General features: G+C 39.1%; 1 protein-coding gene across 5 annotated transcripts in view; it reads right to left on the bottom strand.

The window, feature by feature from the left end:
- Positions 1-9,095, bottom strand: part of IRF2 (interferon regulatory factor 2) — a 44,461-nt gene extending 35,366 nt beyond the window's left edge. The window contains exon 1 of one of the 5 annotated variants that reach the window (XM_032224253.1): positions 8,295-9,095. The gene's annotated coding sequence lies outside the window, so the exon portion shown is untranslated. Of the gene's footprint in view, positions 1-3,301; positions 3,323-7,736; positions 8,110-8,294 lie in introns of those variants that run through there. The other 4 variants (XM_032224252.1, XM_032224256.1, XM_032224254.1 and 1 more) reach the window with 4 other exon arrangements.
- Between the last annotated feature and the right edge of the window lie 11,468 nt (positions 9,096-20,563).

Below are 20,563 nucleotides of genomic sequence, written 5' to 3'. Positions count from 1 at the left end.
TCGCTAACATGAGGGCTGCCAGGATGGGAATGGGATCTGGGAGGGGGTACAATGGAAAGGGGACAGGTCCACAGCCACAATTGTTAGGCCAGCTGATTAGATTTTCCCAAACAACTCAAGTTTAAGAACTTAAGGGTCAATCTTATGCATATAAGTTTGACTACATTCAAATAAAATCAGTGGACTTTGTCCTTCAAGTCTCTACAAACACTGTGTATTCACTGTTTATTCCATTCTATATTTTTTTCATATCCTTCAACTTTTACCAAGAAGTGCCAGCTATAACTGTAGAAGAAAATAGAATATTTTTGTTCATCATCCAAAATGATGGCACAGAATTGGACAATGATTTAATAATAAAAAATATCATACCACAAATATTGCTTTATTTACCACCAAAGACAGAGAAAAAAATGGAAGTAAAATATAGTAACTTGGAATAAAAGAATTTAAAGGAGATTTACAGAATGATCATAAGATCATATTCCAACCCAACATGTCTTGATGGCAATCTCAGATGAACAGAATTTAGCTAATCTTACAGAGGTATTGGTGACCATTATGCTAATACAAAATTCACACTCTCCTTTTCAGACCAGCACAAGCGCTTAGTAAGAAAGGGATTAGTAGCTTTAAGCACTATATGGCATAAAATGTATGGTTCAAGGCTTCTGTCTTTCTGCTTGTTTTTATTTGATCTCTATTCAGGTAGTCCTTGCTTAGCAACCCCAATTGGAACCGGCAGTTTGATTATTAAATGAAGCAGATGCGAATTAAAACGGCAACTGTGCTTATGTTATTCATAAGCCGCGGTGGTGCAGTGGTTAGAGTGCAGTACTGCATGCTACCTTTGCTGATCACTGGCTGCCAGCAGTTTGGCAGATCAAATCTCACCAGGCTCAAGGTTAACTCAGCTTTCCACTCTTCCGAGGTCGGAACCAATGAGACCCAGATTGCTAGGGGAAATAGACTGACTCTGTAAACCGCTTAGAGAGGGCTATAAAAGCACTGTGAAGCGGCATATAAGTCTAAGTGGTATTGCTATTCAGCTTTCTTTGCTTTACAGACCTGCAAAGATCATAAATGCATGGATTGGTCATAAAATTTTTCATCACTGTTATAACCATGAACAACCACTAAACAAGGCAGTTGCTAAATGAGGACTACTGCAAAGGGCCAAAGATCATGGAGAATTAGATTGAGCAATCCTACTACGCTTCATCACTGGCTACTCTTTTTTTTGGGGGGGTGATGGTGGTGGTATCAATCTATCAAGAAAGATGGAATGAACCATGGACCCATCCTGTAAGTACTTTTAGACAGTAAGTTTTTAAACAGATTTCCCAGACAGAAAGCCAAACTCAGGCAAAGAAGTAACTCCTGAAGAAACTGTATCGTTAGCATCAAGGGGCCCTGGATTCACCACGTGCATCTATTGCAGTGTTTCTCAACCTTGTCAACTTGAAGATGTCCAGACTTCAACTCCCAGAATTCCCCAGCCAGCGAATGCGAATGCTGGCTGGGGAATTCTGGGAGTTGAAGTCCGGATATCTTCAAGTTGACAAGGTTGAGAAACACTGATCTATTGAATAGGTGATGCTTTTCATGGCAAGAGTCCAGGCAATACCCAATATTCATTCTGCAATCTGGAAATACACTGCCTAAATTTGATAGAAAAATGACCTATTTTCTACATGCAGTTAGAGATGGGAGTTTCCAAATAATGGATAAAGAAGTGGAAGGCCATTCCTTCATCAATGCTGATTTGCAACATTACTTCAAGATCTGCTATTCAAACCAGAGGCGGTAAAACATGCAGAATCCAAGTTTGGGACATGCTTACAAATTTTTATAGGGGTGCGAGCCTATCTATTTCCATTTTGTACAGAACTCTCACCTCTTAAAGGCATGAGACAGTCCTATAATTTATTCCATTCACATCAAAAATTCGTATCAAAAATACATTCAGAATTACCATCTTTCCCCGAAAATAAGGCAGGGTCTTATTTTCTTTTGACCCGTGAAATAAGCACTTGGCCTTATTTTCAGGGAGGTTTTATTATTTTTGAGGTGCAGGAGGCGGCGAAAGTGATCACCTCATGGCTGCTGCTGTGTTGCAATATTTTTGGGGAGGGCTTATTTTCAGGGGAGAGCTTATTTTAGTGCATGTGTTCAAAAGCCCGATTGGGCTTATTATCCAGGGAGGTCTTATTTTCAGGGAAACAGGGTAGAACTGCACTGCTTAGAAAGTTGTTGATGAGAAAATATTTTATTGTGTCTGATTACTGGAGATTGCCCTAATAAGTTCAACAGTTTTTTTGGCAAGGTTTTTTCAGAAGTGATTTGTCATTGGCTACTTCAGGGCTGAGAGCATGACTGGCTCAATGCCACCTAATTGCTTTGTCCCCCCCTCTAATGATTGTAAGCCGCCCTGAGTCCCCTCAGGGAAAAGGGCGGCCTATAAATCCAAATAAACTAAACTAAACTAAACTACCTGGGGTGGGATTAGAACTCACAGTCTTTTGGTTTCTAGCTGATGCCTTAACTGTTCCATCAAACTGGCTCTCAGTGCTGTGAATAGTTTGCTATAAAGAATATTAACAATATGTTGACAGGATGTTTTGTTCTTGCATTAATGGGAGAGAATGACTCATTCGTTTATGTCAGTTGCTGCCCGGATCATGGTCTTAAAGCACTTCTTGTACCTGTATTACTGAGCAGTTTTGAAAATACCGGTACATATTTTTTTAAATTGTAGGAACCAATATAAAATATGCCTCATTAATAAAAAATATTCCAAATGGCTTATAATTCAATATCATTGGCATTCAAAATTCTGTGAATTCAAGTTTGTTTCTATATTTACAAGCAATTTCCACTCTGTTTCACAAAACCTGATGCTCTATAAGTAGGATCAAGTTGACTAAATCTCTTCACATGCTCAATAGTGAATATGCTTTTATTCTACTCCATTTCCTTCTTTGATTCAGAAGATTCACCCACACATAGGAATGCATTTGTTTTTTGTTTAAACAATAGCCATTGTTTTCAATATGCCAAACTTTATATAACCTCAAAGTTCCCAGTTTTTCAAACCAATAGCACCTTTAATAACTGCACCCACATTTAGTAGGTATAGAATTTTCATTTTAGCCACTCCACAGAGATTAATTTACTTACACTGCAAAGACTTCAAGAGCCATTTCCAGAAAGATTGCTTATTTTATACAGATGGACAAAGAAATATCACATTAAAATAAACATTTGTTAATCAATTGTTAAAGCATGCAAAGAGTCTCACACATTTTAGCTGAGTTTGTCAATCATCACGAAGTTTATGGATGCCAGTCTTGCTCCATCCATAGGGCATGGAATCTTGTCACTGTTTCCATGCTTGGTCTTCAAAACACAAGAAAAACCCATTATGGCTTCTCTTTTCTCTCCTAATGCAGTATGAAGACTGTTGCTGCAAACCATTTAATTAAAAGCTTGAGAAGAAGCTTGTCCACACATTTGTGCTAGGCTTCTGATTGTTTCTATTTGCTTTGCTCTCCAAACCACCAAAAGCTGACATACCCTGGGGTATGTACAACATCAAATGGCAAGTAGAACTGTAAAATCCAGAACTTCATGTCCCCATTAATGAAAAACTAAATGTGACTTCAAAGTAAACCATTAATATCGTTAAAGTGAGACAGGTAAAAAAAATCAAACTATTTCCAATTGATGTTTGACTCAAAGTAAATCAGAAACGTTCTTAAAGTAGGAGATGTAACTTCCCCATAAAATCAGTTTCCCACAGATGTTTTAGGGTGGACTGAAAACCGCCCCTTTGCTACCTTTACTTCTATTTACATCCCCCCAAAAGCATCAAACGCAAGAAGATTTCTTCCTCCAGTGGGTAGAAATACACAACAGGTGAAAGGAAGGCAGATCTGGTTTTAGCAAACCAGGTATTGGTATTAATTAAGAAAGAGTAGAAGATGTTGTTTTCAAGATTTTTTTTACTATCTTGTAACTTATAGCTCATTTGTTCAGCTAATTATTTGTACTTTTATCAATAAGATAAATTGTTTAGCTTGGAAATTATTATTTTTTATATAGAACATCCTCTAAATTAAAGTTTTATATCAAGAGATTAGATACTATTTTGATTCATGATGACATTACTGTAGATATTTCTCATGAATGCTACTATTTTGCTACAGATTTTCCTAAGAGTATTCTAATATATATTCATTCTGTACCTGTGTTTCCCTGAAAATAGAAGACTCCGTCTTATATTTTTGGGGCTCCAAAATAAGCAGTAGAGCTTATTTTGGGGGAAACATGATTTCAGGCTGATCACCCCGGTTGTGCACCTCGCCCTCCTGATGTGCGCACAAGAGGAAGCAAACACACATGGGGACCGATGGTATCTGGCAGGAGCTTCAGCCAGTCGTTCCCTTGGTTGGCGCACTATGAAGCTGTATTACTCGTATAGCGCAAATGAGTTGATTCCCTATCCAAGCAACAGGGGCAGAGGTGCGGGGGGGAGAGGAAATCCAGACACGCAGCGGAAAAGCCAAGTTGGTGGGCCGGAGTGGCTGTCTGTCTGCGGGAGACTCATTTTCATGCAGCAATACTGGCAGTAGACGGAAGTAGAGGTACAGGATGGAAAACGGGCGATTCGGATGTGCTGCACAGACCACAGGCAAGCCAAGAGACGCGAAGGCAAGCCTCCTGTGGCTGCCTACCCACTCTGGCCCACCAGCTCTCAGCTTTCCTGTGACTCTTACATCATGTCCAGATTGCTTGCATTCCCCCCTGCATCTCTTCCTCCATCTGCTGCCGGTGCCACTGCACGAATATAAGCTTCCTCTGGCCAGTTGCCGCTCTGGCTCAACTCTGTTTTCCCACAGCCAACACAGCACATCCAGATTGTGTGCCTCCCCAACTCTGCCTGCTGCTTGGACAGGAAACCAATGTTTACTCTCTGCCTCCTGTTCTGGCCACGTCTACCCCCTTCACTAGGGCTTATTTTTTGGGGGTAGGGCTTATATTAAGCACATGTTTTAAAAGCAGGCTGTTTTATTTTCAGGGTAGGTCTTATTTTGGGGCAAACACAGTATTTAAAATACATATATTTTATGCATTTTATATATGTCTACATATATGTAGACATACATACATACATATATAAAAAATATATCCGAGCTGTATAAACAAAGTCATAGCTTAGAATTGCTTAAAAATTATACTTCTATTTCATTTTTGTATACCCGTGTATAGCACATAAAGCTTTATGTACAAGGAGTAAAGGAGCTTAATCAAAGGACGTAACTTAAAAATGTTTTATGAAATCTAAGAAACACAAATGAAGCTGCATATCTTGCCATAATGCCAGAAGTAACATGTCTTCTTCCAACAAACAGATTAAATCCGCCTTTTCAATTTTCAAATCTCAGATGTATTCATTTCATTATAGTTATTTCATAAGTTGTCTTACTGATGTCAATAAAACACCAGAATATTTTCTACATTGAAACCATAAATGTTCCTTATCTTCCAAACAGCCTAATCTTCCTGAATAACCTTTTCTACCACAAAGAAAAAGGCAATGGTACTCATTGCAAAATACAATTTGGAAACCAGAAAAAATATGGTAAATTATATGGCTTTGTTCTTATGCACATCAATTCATAAGAAAAATGTATTGTATTTAAAAAAAATTACAGAACATTAACTTTAATGTTCCATGCCTTTTAATCTGTTTATGTATAGTGTAGTAAGGAAACATATTAATACTAGATTTTAATCGCTCCTTGAAAAACTCAGGATGACCTATTTTTAAGACTCAGTAGTCTCTAAACAAAAATATTTGTTTCAAGTATAGTACTGAAAACAGTATTTGTATGGATTGTGCTACTGGCATCCCCAAGGCTGCTTCCATTCACATCATTGGCAGCCCAAACCCACCCAAGTGCTTAGTTGTGGTAACACTGTGTGTGTTTCGAGATATGTAAAATTATATGAACAATAAGATCTGTCATTCCCTTCTTCTGGAGTCTTTTTCCAATCTAGCCAGGCATTTTCTAGTGGTCTTCTATTCTTGGTCAAACCAGGCCCAATCCTGCTTTGCTTTTTGAGGTACCTAACTCAAGGTGGCAAACATACCAAATAAACCTCCCTCCTCCTGTTTTCCCCACAACAACAACCCTGCAAGGCCTTCTTTCATGCCTAACCAGGACTAAAACTCACAATCTCCTGGTTTTTAACCAGGTACCTACACCACTGGACCAAACTGTCTCGCACAAGTGGCTAAACCCTCACAAATGTGTAAGACTTAAAGCACAGTGAAAGATACCCCACATCAATTCAATCAGCATAAAAAGGTTTGATTTAGTAGTGCCACCATCAGAATCCTTTAGAGCAGTGGTTTTCAACCTTTTTTGTGCAAAGGCACACTTTTTTCATGAAAAAAATCACGAGGCACACCACCATTAGAAAATGTTAAAAAATTTTAACTCTGTGCCTATATTGACTATATATAAAGTGTTTTTCCCACGGCACACCTTACACTATGTCACGGCACACTAGTGTGCCGCGGCACAGTGGTTGAAAAACACTGCTTTAGAGCAGTGTTTCCCAACCTCGGCAACTTGAAGATCTCTGGAGTTGAAGTCCAGACATCTTCAAGTTGCCGAGGTTGGAAAACACTGCTTTAGAGCCATTTCTAAAGGACCTGTTTTCGGAAAGAGCTGAAGCACAAAAGGACAGTCCATGCACCTGATCTGTGAGAAGTGAAACGTCTTCAAAAAAAAACCCTGAAAGTCCAGTTGCTTCTTGGGGAAAAAAGCACCTTTGGGACAACCATGACCTGGATGACTGAGAATTTCCATAGAGATCTGTGTTCTAGGTACCAGATGTACAAGGATGTACATCTACCATATTCTCAGCCGTATTTTTTTCAAAAGGGGAAGGAGCCTGAAATTTAACACACTTAGGGGGCATCAGGCTCGGGAAGACGTCCATACTCCCCACTCGAAAATCGCCCGATCATCGCCTGGGAGGCGTCGGGCTCCCTTTGGGCCCTTTCTCCATCCCTGCTTCCTGGAACCCGACGCAGCGCGCGAGCGGTAAAAGTATCAAGCGGGGCGTTCTAACGCCAACGATCCGTTCCCCGATTGGCCAGACGAGCTTCTACGTCACGACTTGACCCGGCCGCGGAGAAAAGGAAGTGACCCAGCTGGCTTGTGTAACAGCCGCCTTCGCGGGATATTGGGGGGAGGGGGGGCGCATTATGCTGACACGGCGGCCCCTCCTGGTTCTTCTCCAAAGCACCAATGACTTGTTAGGAGAAAATGACCGTCTCTTCCCCCTTCCCCTCGGCAGGGCTGCCCCGATCGGAGCTGCTGCCCTCTTCCTCTCGGTTGCCCGCAGCGAAGGTTGATGCGGAGCCTGCCGGGGGGAGGGGGATAGCAAAATGCTCCCTTCCCTAAGATGCCCACTTATGCCCCCCCTTCCGTGCCCTCCTTTCCCTTGCAGCACATACATCAAGGGGAATCAAAGGAAAAACTCTTCCCCGCCCGGGGCGCTCTTGGCAGCGCCTCCCAACAGGGCCCGATCCCGCCATGAACGGGTCCAAAGTCCTGCAAGGGTGGGGACCGAGAAGGCCAATGTCTCCCCCGACTCGCACGCCTTTCCCTGCCCGAGAAGGGAAAGCAACGGAGAGGGCTGCTGGCTCGCGGGCTCACCTCGATTTCCCGGTTACCAGAAAGACTGTCCGCCTGGCCAGTGGGTGGCAAAGCAGCGGCCGTGCCGCAACTCCATGAGCCCGACTCCGCTGGGGTTGAAGGAAAGTTGCAGGGGCGGGGGGGAGAGATCCCCGCCTGTCGAGAACCGTCTCGGCGGTGACATTCCGAGAGTTTTTGCGCACTCCCAAAGCCCAGTTCACTTCCCTTCAGCTTCTCCGCGCCCTGCCGAGGCTGAGAGGAGAGCCAGAGGGACTCTCGGTTTGGGCTTTCTGCCGCTGACATGTTTCGCCGCCGCGCCTGCCGTCCCCACCCCAGCTCCGTCCTCGATTTCGTAGCCTGAAAGAGAAAGGCGTCCTTCCCGTGGCTCTCTTCCCTGCAAATCCAAAAGTGAAATTAAAAGCCCTGCTTTCTCTTGCCAGTAGCTGCGCCTAAAATCATATGACCCGCCACGGCCTTTGCATTTGGGTCCAGCATAGGCATAAAGGCAAAATCAGATGAAAGAAATGTGTACCGTCATTGGATCTTGGTAAAAGAAGAAGAAGATTGCTCTGGATTTACCTTACCAATTATGTGTTTCCCGGTATTTATGTAATTCCTCAAGGTTGTCACGGTTGCCAAGAGACGCAAAATGGAAAGGAAAACCGGCGGCGGAATAAATCGCGGGAGCAAAACTAAAAGTTATTCCTCCTCTGTATTTGGCGGGGATTAGTCCTGACGCCAGATCGAAAGCAAAACAAGGCGAGAAGCAGCGAGGAGTCCAATCTTGGAAATTCCTCCTCCTCCTCCCTTCCCTTCTTCCCCCCCTCCCTTTCTCCTCCACCTCTCCGAGGCCTGTTTGTGCAGAAGGGAGGTGGGGGCTGGAGTGAAAGAGGTGCGGAAGTTGGGCGCAGATGCTCATTGGCGGGCTCGGCCGCTTTCATCATTTCTCAGAAAAGCCGATTTCATTTTCACTTCCCTTCAGCAACAGCGACACCAGCACCGGGGAGGGGGCGGAAAGTCGAGGACGAGGGCGAAAGAGAAGTTTCAGTTCCTTGGCTTCGAAAAGCGGAGAGCTCCAAAGACCTCGGCCCCGCCGTCCCCTTTTCAAAAATATCGGGCAGCTCCCTTCCAAACGCGGGGAGGCTCTGTCTCTGGAGCCGGGAAAGACCTGGGAGCATCTTGCATTTCCCTTACACGGAGGAGGGAGGTCGCCGGAGAAGCCCGAATCTAGCGCTGCACCTCTCGGCGTTTGGTTGGACAGAAAGGATCTCGTTGGTGTATCGCTCTAGAAAGACCTAGAAAACCATCCTGTGCCACGATTGTGTGATTGGGCTGGGATTTTTTTCAGGGGTGAAATTCAGCAGGTTCTGACAGGCTCTGGAGAACCGGTAGCGGAAATTTTGAGTAGTTCGGAGAACCGGCAAATGCCACCTCTGGCTGGCCCCAGAGTAGGTTGAGAATTGGGATTTTGCACTATCCTTCCCTTGCCACGCCTACCAAGCCAAGCCCACAGAACAGGTAGTAAAAAAATTGAATTTCACCACTGGTTTTTTTGATAGGAGATCCGTGGCTTCCTCACCTAGTGACTGGCAAAGAAATTTAGTTCCCCCCCCCCACAAGTTCTCCTAAAGAAAAAAAATGCTTTCAATTTTTCTGCCAAAGGAGAAGAGCATTTCAAAGCTTTTATTCAAAGTGGAATAAGTGAGAGGTTTTTTGTTATTGAGAGGGCTTCTTGAAGGATTTGCATGAAGATCCTGGCTTTTAATTGCAAAGTTATTTCTCCAGAGGTCTGGAGCTTCTCTGGCTTTACTTAAATCCTGAAGAAAGACACCAGTAAGGAATTTCTGCTGTGGAAGTTTTTCAGTCTCAGTTCTACCATCATCGCTAAAATAATAATAACAATCTCTTAAAACTTCTTGCAAATTGTTTGATCAATTTTCTCTTCCCTTGATCAGTTTGGAGAAACTCATTGAGTTTTGGTATACACCAATTTGATTGAGAATTTTTACAGGGCATTTCTATGCACCGCCTTAGACACTCAGGTGTGAGATGTGTGGTGTCAAAGTGCTGCTATGGGAAAAATGAGTGAGACCAATGTTTGCATCATCTTGTTGTCATCATAGTCAATAATAATAGCCTGGTGAAATCTAGTCTTCCAATTGCTATATTCCAATTCCCACAAGCTATGTAGGATATTGGTTTAGCAAATATTCCTGGTAACCACTTCTGGAGAGGCAAATAACTAAACCCTTAAGGATTTGCTATTCAGTAATTGCATTTATTTTTTTAACAATAAGAGTAATCTTAATAATATATAGGGATTGTGCATTTATTTAATTGTTTTAGTATAAAAAAAAAGAAAAATATATAATGTAAAGGAAATAATATCATGTGCACATTGTGTTACATACAGATAGTCCTCAACCTATGACTTGATCACCTAGTGACCAAAGCTACAACAGCCTACATGGGGGCTATTTAAAATCTGGATTCAAAATTCTGATAATCGGTCCTTTCCCTTGTAATCACATGACTGAATCTCAGGGGCTCTGCACCTGGGCCGAATTTATGCAGCATCCCAGAGTCATATGACTTTTACAATGGTTTTGCTGAAAAACAGTATTTATGTCAACTTTTCAGCAACCAGGTTTTGATTTGCTTAATGACTGCATCATTGCTTAACTGCACGTCCCCCAAAAATAATAAAATCTTGTGATCAACTCATTTTACAACCATTATGACTTAAAATTATAGTTATAAATCAAAGACTACCAATATAAACAATAATCTAGTTTTTAATCACATCATTAGACCTTGACAAATAGAACAATCTTGATTAGTCTTTCCCTTGTAGAAGTAGTCAATAAGTTGGAAGAGAACCCATGTCAATAATCAAAAAGTTTAAAAATGGGAATAGACCATCTTTCCAACATTTAGGGAAAGGGTTTTTTTTTGCTAACCTCTCTCCATTCTCAACCCCACTAATAATTATTCCCTTATGAGAAAACATTTTTGGTATGTAACTAAAATACATTCACATCTTCAAACATTACTGATTTTATAACACCATATTAACTAACTTATAGATGTTAAATTGAAATGGAGCAATAGAAGGAAATAGAATAGAAGGAAAAGCTTATATCATTTGAGTAAATGTTTTCTCTTTGATTTTATACTTGCTACATAATGCGTTTAACAGCATACTGTATTTAAATTCCTCTGGGATGTCCGGTAAAAGTGAAAACAAATACTTGGCAGATTTAGTCTCATTTTATGATCACAGGGAACATACTCAATATTCCTATATACAGGTGAAACTCGAAAAATTAGAATATTGTGCAAAAGTTCAGTTATTTCAATAATGCAACTTAAAAGGTGAAACTAATATATGAGATAGACTCTTTACATGCAAAGCAAGATAGTTCAAGTCGTGATTTGTCATAATTGTGATGATTATGGCTTACAGCTCATGAAAACCCCAAATCCACAATCTCAGAAAATTAGAATATTACATGCAAGCAATAAAACAAGGATTGTACATAGGGCAATATCGGACCTCTGAAAAGTATAAGCATGCATATGTACTCAGTACTTGGTTTGGCCCCCTTTTGCAGCAATTACTGCCTCAATGTGGCGTGACCTGGAAGCTATCAGCCTATGGCACTGCTGAGGTGTTATGGAAGACCAGGATGCTTCAATAGCGGCCTTCAGCTCTTCTGCATTGTTTGGTCTCATGTCTCTCATCTTTCTCTTGGCAATGCCCCATAGATTCTCTATAGGGTTCAGATCAGGTGAGTTTGCTGGCCAATCAAACACAGGAATCCCACGGTCATTGAACCAGGCTTTGGTGCTTTTGGCAGTGTGGGTAGGTGCCAAGTCCTGCTGGAAAATGAAGTCAGCATCCCCATAAAGCTCATCTGTGGAAGGAAGCATGAAGTGCTCCAAAATCTCCTGGTAGACGGCTGCGTTGACCCTGGACTTAATGAAGCACAATGGAACAACACCAGCAGATGACATGGCTCCCCAAATCAACACAGACTGTGGAAACTTCACACTGGACTTCAAGCATCTTGCAGTGTGCGCCTCTCCATTCTTCCTCCATACTCTGGGTTCTTGGTTTCCAAATGAGATGCAAAAGTTGCTCTCATCAGAAAAGAGGACTTTGGACTACTGAGCAACAGACCAGGTCTGTTTTTCTTTAGCCCAGGTAAGACACTTCTGACGTTGTTTGTTGTTCAGGAGTGGCTTGACAAGAGGAATACGACATTTGAAGTCCATGTCCAGGATCTGTCTGTGTGTGGTGGCTCTTGATGCACTGATTCCAGCCTCAGTCCACTCCTTGTGAAAGTCCCCAACACTTTTGAATGGCCTTTTCCTGGCAATCCTGGCTGCGGTCATCCCTGCTGCTTGTGCATCTTTTTCTTCCACACTTTTCCCTTCCACATAACTTTCTATTAATGTGCTTTGATTCAGAACTTTGGGAACATCCAACTTCTTTTGCATTTACCTTTTGCGGTTTTCCCTCCTTATGGAGGGTGTCAATGATGGTTTTCTGCACAACTGTCAGGTCAGCAGTCTTTCCCATGATTGTGATTGCTACTGAACCAGACGGAGACCATTTAAAGGCTCAGGAACCCTTTGCAGGTGTTATGGTTTAATTAGCTGACTAGAGTGGGACACTTTAGCCTAGAATATTGCACCTTTTCACAATATTCTAATTTTCCGAGATTGTGGATTTGGGGTTTTCATGAGCTGTAAGCCATAATCATCACAATTATGACAAATCATGGCTTGAACTATCTTGCTTTGCATGGAATGAGTCTATCTCATATATTAGTTTCACCTTTTAAGTAGCATTACTGAAATAAATGAGCTTTTGCACGATATTCTAATTTTTCGAGTTTCACCTGTAGATACCAATTGCTTTATTAATATTCAGTTCTTTAGTTTACAGTTCTGCCAAATAATGTTATTTATCCTGCTTGCATTTAGAAATAAGATATCAAAGTATCAAGTTGCCAAAAATATTTTCTGAAGTCAATACTAAATATATACAGTATGATTTAACCTTTAAACAATAAATCATGGGAATCTAAAAGTACTAATTCTCCAAAGTATATGGAGAACTCTGTGAAGCAATTAACCTTACCAAACATGCAATAAATATAAAGTTTGCTATTTCAGAGATCTCAGAGAAGTAGTACAGGTAGTCCTCAACTTACAACCACAATTGAGCCCAAAATTTCTGTTGCTGAGACATTTGTTAAGCATTTGTTTTGCCCCATTTTGTGACCTTTCTTGACATAGTTGTTCAGTAAATCATTATAGTTAAATTAGTAACATGGTTGTTAAGTAAATCTGGAGTCCACATTGACTTTGCTTGTCAGAAGGTTACAAAAGATGATTGCATGACCCCAAGCAACTATCATAAATATGAGTCAATTGCCAAACATCCCAATTTTGATCACATGACCATGGGGATGCTGTAATGGTCATAAGCAAGGGAGCTGGTTTGGATTGGGAAACCGGTTGTTATGATTTTGCATAGTTCGGAGAACCAGTAAAATCAACCACCGGCTAGCCCCACCCCGCCCTGTCCTATATATTATCTTCCCTTTGCCATGTGGTCTAGACCGGCCAGCTAATCCCCGTGCCTTGCCTGCTCTCCTCACCAAAGGTAAGCATGCCACCCACTCGCCTTTCACTTAGGGTTGGGGCCAGGGACATGCCATTCCCTGGCTCTGGCCTTGCCCCAGAGCCACTGCCTGCTCACCGCCTGCCTCGGCTGGGTCAGAGAATGCGCCATTCCCTGGCTCCAGCCTTGCCCCGGAGCTGCAGCTCACTCACTGCCCACCTCGCCCAGCCTTGCCCTAGAGCCACCTCCCGCTTGCCGCCCACATTGGCCAGGCCACACTAAGCCAAAGGGCAGCCGGGGGAAGGCGACGTGGGCACAGGAGGGCTGAAGCGGTTTGGGAAAAGACTGAATGGTTCTTACCTGTAAGAAGTCCCATCCGGAAAGCGCTGCAGCAGAGATTGTTTCAATGCTGTTGTAACTTCGAATGCTCATTAAATGAACTGTTGTAAAGAGGACCAGCCATAATCTCTTCCCCCCCTTATTTTTTAAATAAATATGTATATGATAGACATGTATATGGTTGCCTTGAAGTTCATAATCTAATGTTACATTATTTGAAAAATGTGGCTAGTTGGCTGATCTCTAACCAGAGTATGAGAAGCTAGTTAGATGCTATAATTGTAGATGCTGAGTCTAGAAAATGTCTTTTTATCAAAGTCTATTTTGATTATGGCATCTATGTACAGTTACTTGAAATGAAGTTTCTGCTGGATGTTTATATATCCACCCTGGGAAATGTTCTATGTACAGGGCAAATGTTTCATCTTTTTAAAATCTGAACAATTATTTGGAAAGACAGTGTTGCTCCGTAGAAGAGCAGGAACCCCAGATTCTAGTTTTCAACGTCCATCATAGAAGAACATTAGGTTACTTTCGGCAAGTTTCTCTCTCTCACCTTAATGTGCCTCACAGGATTGTTGCTGAGGAGGAGCAAGTATAATATGATGCCTTAAGTACTTGAATTGAAGGCAGGATATAAATATTATAAACAAACTATTATTAAAAATACACAACTATTTGATTAATTAAATCACATTTTAAGGCTCTTTCAAAAAAGCTTGGAAGGCAGGGAAGGCAGCTGTTTTAATACACCACAGAGAATGGTTGTGTTTGTCAAAGTCTGAAGCAATTCTTCACAATAATTTTCAAAATACATTCAATTAAAGTTTATAACATTGGTTTGTGAACTTTGACACAATTATATATCTGTTTATTTCCAAACTATTTCCACTATTTTCAGCAGGATTGATTTCAAATACAAATTAAAATTACTTTAATTGATCTAAATGTGTTGCAAAATATAATTTTAGGATAAGGATGTATGTGTTAATGTGTTCCTCGCAATATATTGCATCCAGCGAAATATAACTAATGTCAAGTATATCTCATTTCATTCTTCCTGATGTCTTAAAATCAACCCATTCTAGAGAATTGAATTGAATACTTTATTTGGCCAAATGTGATTAGACACACAAGGAATTTGCCTCCGGTACAGAAGCAGTGCACATGCAAAACAACAACAATAAAAGGGAGAGTAAAGAAGATAATAAGGATACATAAAAATATTACAAACACTACATGGGTTATTAGACATTAGGCAGCACTGAGCAAATTAGTTATTCAGCAGTGATGGCATGATGGGGAAGTGTCCCTATATCTAGTTATTTGGACAGGGAAGGAATTGAAACAGTGTATGTCCAGGATGTGAGGGATCTGCAGATATCTTCTCAGACCGCCTTCTGACCTGCCCAAAATACTGCTCTTTTATGGAAGGCAGTCTAGTTGCAATCGTTCTTTCTGCAGTCCTAACTATCCATTGGAGTCTGTACCTGTCTTGTTTGTTGCTTCACAAAGCAGACAGTTATAGAAACGACAGGCTCATAATTCCTCTGTAAAAATGTATCAGCAGCTCTTCGAACTGTCTGAACTTTCTGAGTTGATGTAGGAAGAGCATTCTTTGTTGTGCCTTTTTAATGAAGTTTCTAATGTTGAGTGTCCATTTGAACTCCTGGGAGATTACAGAACCCCAAAATGTGAAAGACTCTACTGCTGATACCAGAATATTGAATATTGGAAGAGGTGATAAAATAGAAGGGCTTCTCCTAAAAACCATCTTCATATTTATAATTTTAAACATGATCATCTCCAGATTGTTACAGCTGTACCACAGGGCCAGTTGTTCAACCGCCCGTCTATCTTCAGGCACTAATTAAGACTCGATGAGCTTACTTTGTGCCATAGAAAGCAGCTGCAATTTCATAAATATGATAGCTCTACAACTATATGATGGTAAGCATAATGAGCTATTATTTCTATGTATGCAAGTTTCTTCATGACCATATTTTTCTGTGTATATTAGTTTCATTTTTTAACTTTCATTTGCCTTGAATTTTAGGAATAAGACAAACTCACATTCATACATATATGTTGCAGAATTAACTGGCCGCTGATAATCTCCCACCAATCATAATATATTGTGTCCGCCTTTTATTTGTATTATTATTAATAATAATGATTAATAATAATGATTAATAATTATTATTAATAATTATTATTAATAATAATAATAATAATAATAATAATAATAATAATAATAATAATAATAATAATAATAATGCTTTTAATTGTAATGCTGGTCTGTGACCATAATAAAAGTTGATTGATACATTGGCCAACATTATTTACAACTTTATGAGCTCTCCAGATGATTGCTTCTCATCATATTTCTCCCTTTTTTTTCTTAGAAAAAAAAGATTTTTGTTGCTTTGATTACAGTTGCTGAAAATTGATGGCACAGCTTCCTGAAACACATGAAAACTAGCAATTCACATGACAACTAGCGGAACTAGTGGATTATATAAATATTGTGTTATATCATTTAATCAGTGTAGCAATTAATTAAAAAATAATTACAATTTGATTTAACAATAATATATGAACAAAATGATGGGATACAAGCTGTTTCCATTGAGAAGAATGGAAGTCTGGACTTTTTCACAAGGATCTATTTTCTGTGTACACCAGTGGTATTCACGCGGTTTAATGAAAAAAGTCAAGATGGCAGCTCCAATGTATAATCAAAGCTATCCACATGACACATGAAAAAACAGTCACTACAAGCTACCATCTTGGTTTTTTTGACTATAGGCTGAAGATACTCCTGATATACTTGATGTTCTTTCTTTTCTTTTTACTTAAACTAAGTAAAAGTTTAAACCAGAGGCTAAAGTAAAGGTTTTCCTTGCCTGGTCATGTCTGACTTTAGGGGGCGGTACTCATGTCCGTTTCTTAGCTGAGGGAGCCAGTGTTGTCCAAAGACATTCCCATGGTCATGTGGCTAGCATGATTATACACTGAGGCACAGTAACTTAGTCTAGCTGTTACATCTCTCTCATATTACAGGTTCACTTAGATTTCTGCTCATTTCATTATAAGGGAGAAGTCAGACAACCACTTATTTTAGGAGAATGCCAGTAACTTTCCATTTCCTCTAAGTGACTTTTATGTATCCCTTTTCATCCAACTTTCCGTCAAGATTATTGATGTGGGACTAAAATGATGGAAGACTGTGTGCTACTTTATGCTCTTAAGAGAATGCATGAAATTATCAAAAATCTTAAATCAAGCCCAGGATTGTCAAAACCAGTTGCTTCTGGGACAGATGAACAATCTTTGGGGACAACCCTTAGCATCTTTCTGTGCTATGAGAGTCTTGCTGATTCATAAATAAAGGAACATTTTCTGTGGTATTCAGAGCAAGTATTTCCTTAAGTACAGATAAATCCCCAGAAAATTATTTCCCTTATGACAGAACAGAAAAAAATAGCAGAAATCCACATGGCAAGACAGGCTTATGAGATCAGCCATAAGCTCTAGATACTCATGTAAACCAGCTTAGTCCTCCTGTCTATGTGGAACTAAAATGTAACATTGAAGTTAAGATGCAACATGCCACTGTAAATTTCTATTTGATATAAGTAATTGATGCTTTCCTACATCTGACTATTACATCCTTCTGTTTATAAGATCTGGAAAAAAGTTTTTCTGGCTTTAATCATTAGGGATTTTTTTCATTTTAAATATTCTTTATGGTGAGATGGAAATATTTTGCTATTTTAAAAAATTAAAGCAAACCAATAAAGCTGCAGTTGGAGCTCCCCTACTAAAATGGAAATTATATTAAAATTATTATGCATCCTCCTAGTCAGCTGTGTACCCAAAGGGAAAAGTTGATATGTTTAAAATGTATGTTTTGTATAATTCACACTTTTTAAAAAAAAACTACATTTAGGTGAATAGTTTCTTTGCTATGCTAAAAAGTTGTTCCAAGTTCATTTCAAATGTGCCACAGAAGGATGGTAGTGTTTCAAAACCTGCTTGTGTTATCTGCGAGCTTCTAATATTTGTAAAGCCAATATCTTGAATAATTTCCTACTCAATTGTATGTAATGGATATTTTTTTTGCTTATTTGTAATCAATCAATTTTTCCACTGAAAGGAAAATTTTCCACTAAAGGGTACTCACCTCCTTCAAGTCAATTAAGGAGAATGTTGGCTTAATTTGGTAGGGATGAAAATGACAACATTTCTGTTTCTTCCTTCTTTTCTGAAAGTGATGATCAAGTACGTGAAGTGGGATTTTTATTTTTTATTTTCTTTCTAATAGTGTAAGAAGGGTTTTGGTTATTCTTTTGGAATGGATAAAACATATGAGCCATTATAATAAATTATAATTCCCACATATAAAACATCATTTTGTTTAGAATTTATCCACTCTCTTCTGTATTTTAGCCTACAAGTATGGCAAAAGAACCATGGGAAAAAGTATCTTGTTGACACTGTATTGTTCTGCCTTTTCATGACAGGTTGTATGAAGTCAATTCAAAAAGTTAATAGTTTTGACTTCCTAACAAGAATTAAATTCAAAGTTCTTATAAGAAGGATAACGAAAGATCTTCTATGACAGTTTTTTCACTATCAAATATTGATGGAGGAACTCTTCTTGACGATCCATCTAAGGAACTACAATGAACTATACCAAGTAATGTTTTGATTTCTATCTCCAGCAAAGGCAATAGCCCAGTGATGGCTAACCTTTTTCTATAGGTGTGCCAAAATTGTGTGTGCGCGCTATCACGTGTGCACGTGTGGCCACTCCCACAGGGAGCAGTTAAACAATACTTACAAGAAACCAACCTTCCCCAGATACCTAAAGAAATGGAAACAATATTAGAAAGTAGAATAACTATGATGGAATTAACTGAAGCACTTAAAAAACAAAATAACAGCAAGGCTCCAGGCCCAGATGGTCTGCCTGCAGAATTCTATAAGACTTTTCAATATTTTTTGTCCATTCCACTACTGGAAGTTATGAATGAGGTGATGTCGGAGAGTAGGGTACCCAAATCATAATCAGAGGGATATATTATGCTCCTACCCAAAGAGGAAGATGATCTATCACAAATTAAGAATTATAGACCCATCTCCTTGCTGAATTCAGACTATGTTATTTGCTTTGATATTAGCAGAAAGACTTAAAAAATATTTAAATGGTTTTATTCACCCTGACCAAAATGGATTTTTACCAAAATGACTAATTAAAGATAATATGAGAATAATTTTGAATACATTGGAATATTATGAGTCGCACCCTGAAAAACAAATGAATTTGATCTTCTTATATGCCCAGAAAGCATTTGACAACGTGAATTGGCTATTTATGTTCTTACAATTGGAACAGATGAATTTTGGCAAGAAATTCACACAAGCCATTCAAACCATATACCATAAACAAACAGCAAATATAATGATAAATGGAGAATTGACAGACTCCATTGAAATAAAGAAAGGTACAAGGCAAAGCTGCCCATTATCACCTTTACTTTTTGTCTTAACATTAGAAGTATTAAATAGAAAGATCAGAGAAGAAAAAGAAATAAAAGGAATAAAAATCAAAAAAGTAGAATATAAACTACAAGCATTTGCAGATGACTTGGTTTTTATTCTCGAGGATCCACTTGAAACGGCACCTAAATTGATTGAGAGAATAGAGGAATATGGGAATATAGCTGGGTTGAAAATAAATAAAGACAAAACGAAAATTTTGACAAAGAATATAACATCAAGACAAAAGGAAGAATTGGCAGAAGCATTGGAGATCCAAGTTACAAACAAGGTTAAATATTTAGGGATATATTTAACTGCAAGATGTAGCACTCTTAAAGAGAACAATTATCATAAACTTAAGCAACAGATTGCGCCTGATCTAATGAAATGGGAAAATTTACAATTATCAATGATAGGGAGAATTTCTACAATCAAAATGAACATTTTACAGAATGTTCAATATAATTTTATATCTGTTCCAGACAATTCCAATTAGACTAGGGAAAAATTATTTTGACGAATTAAATAAAATAGTATTGAAGTTCATTTGGCAGGGGAAAAAGCAAGAATAAAATTAAAGTCGTTACAAGATGCTATAACAAGAGGAGGCAATTCCCCAATTGGGGAATTATATCATCAGGCAACCAGCTTGATGTGGGTTAAGGAGTGGATAACACTAAGGAATTCCAGACTATTGACTTTAGAAGGACATGACTGATTGTTGGGATAGCATGGTTTTTTATGGTATAAAGGTACTAAAACACAGGGTTATTTCAGAAGACATTACTTAAGGGAAGCTTTGTTATTGAATTGGGAGAAGATTAAAAAGCAATATTACTTAAAAATACCAGTCTGGCTATCAACTATTGAAGCTTTTTCATATCAAATAATATACAAACGGTTAGATATGGTGAAATTTTGAATGCAGAAGGTAAACTCAAATCTATGCAAGAGCTGAAACAGGAAGGAATAGAAATGAATTGGTTTTCATATGTGCAAATACAATCTAGATATGACAAAGACTGTAAAATGGAAGGTTTTTATGATAAAAAACTTGAGTTAGATAAAATCTTGACAGTTATTGATGAAAAAGTAATTAAAAAAACTATATGGACATTTACTAGAGGTTAAGCTAAAAGAAGAACAAGTTAAACAACCTATGATAGCTTGTGGGAAAAATTTTGGACATGGGATTGAACTAGAGAAATGGGAGAAATTGTGGTCCCAAAATTATAAAATGACAATGTCAACAGCTTAGGAAAATTTGTATAAGATGTTTTACAGTTGGCACTTATCCCAATGAGAATAGCAAGAATGTCCAAAAACA

The sequence above is a fragment of the Thamnophis elegans genome, chromosome 9 (genome assembly GCF_009769535.1).
Source record: "Thamnophis elegans isolate rThaEle1 chromosome 9, rThaEle1.pri, whole genome shotgun sequence".
Taxonomy (NCBI): domain Eukaryota; kingdom Metazoa; phylum Chordata; class Lepidosauria; order Squamata; family Colubridae; genus Thamnophis; species Thamnophis elegans.
Note: the sequence above shows the minus strand (reverse complement) of the source record. Positions and strands in the feature narration are given on the sequence as shown.